General features: G+C 29.7%; 1 long non-coding RNA gene across 1 annotated transcript; it reads left to right on the forward strand.

The window, feature by feature from the left end:
* Positions 1–271: 271 nt before the first annotated feature.
* LOC133816163 (uncharacterized) lies at positions 272–773 on the forward strand. The gene is made up of 3 exons (XR_009885044.1): positions 272–414; positions 512–583; positions 683–773. It is a non-coding gene; the product is annotated as an uncharacterized LOC133816163 (long non-coding RNA).
* Positions 774–1,103: the final 330 nt, after the last annotated feature.

The raw sequence follows: 1,103 nt of genomic DNA on the forward strand, positions 1-1,103 counted from the left end.
ATATATTAATGTAAAGACTTAAATCAGTAAGAGATTGCATTTTCTCACAGTATACTTGTCCCCCCTTTTTTATTATTGGAGTAACAAAAATGAACTTTTATACAGTCCCTCTCTCTTATATATTCAATCTCAATAAAATTATATTAGGGCCTTAAATAAAAATAATTGCAAATTTTAATTGCTAAAAGATCCCTATCTAATATTAGAAACAAAAATGAATTAATGTTTCTAATATGTTTTTGATGTGTTACTCTTGTGTGTGTGTGTTTGCAGCTTAAGTATCCATCTGCACTGAAATGTTTTAGTCAAATTGTGAAGCAAGCAGAGAACAAGAGAATAGCAATTTTTCTTGACTATGATGGGACTCTCTCTCCCATTGTAGACGACCCTGACCGTGCAGTTATGTCTAATTCGGTATGAAAATATGTACTTATCATATATGCATCTATCTAATTATATTTATATTTATATATATATATGTGTACTAATTCAAAATTCATTGTCTCATCAGATGCGTTCTGCTGTGAAAAATGTTGCAAAGTATTTTCCCACTGCAATCATAACTGGAGGGAGCCGTGACAAGGTATTTATATGTATATATATAGCTAGATTTTTTATTCTAAGATGTTGTTAATTACACTTTAATTAATTAATTTACTAATATAAAGTTCATTGTGTTCAGGTTTTTGAATTAATAGGACTAACAGAGCTCTATTATGCTGGTAGCCATGGAATGGACATTATGGGCCCTAACTGTGTCAAATCCAATGATAAACAGGTAATTAATTGCCCTTTCACCTTTTACAGCTCTTTTATAATATATATATATATATATATTATGATATTCAACAAAAGTATATTGTTTAAAATTAATTGCAACACCAATTTATAGCAAAAACCATATAGTGCATATTATAAGAAGAGGGTTTATATGTATGTACCCAGTGGTTTTTGGAATCCAAGGAAAAATTTCAGCAAATGCCTGAGAGTGGTCCCTGAAATTTCAGCAAATGCCAGCAAAATTCAAAACACTTAACGGAAAATATAGAGCAAAAATATATTTTTTAATCCTGATATTAACACAAAACAGAACAAGCAAGAGC

Source organism: Humulus lupulus, chromosome 2 (genome assembly GCF_963169125.1).
Source record: "Humulus lupulus chromosome 2, drHumLupu1.1, whole genome shotgun sequence".
Classification (NCBI taxonomy): domain Eukaryota; kingdom Viridiplantae; phylum Streptophyta; class Magnoliopsida; order Rosales; family Cannabaceae; genus Humulus; species Humulus lupulus.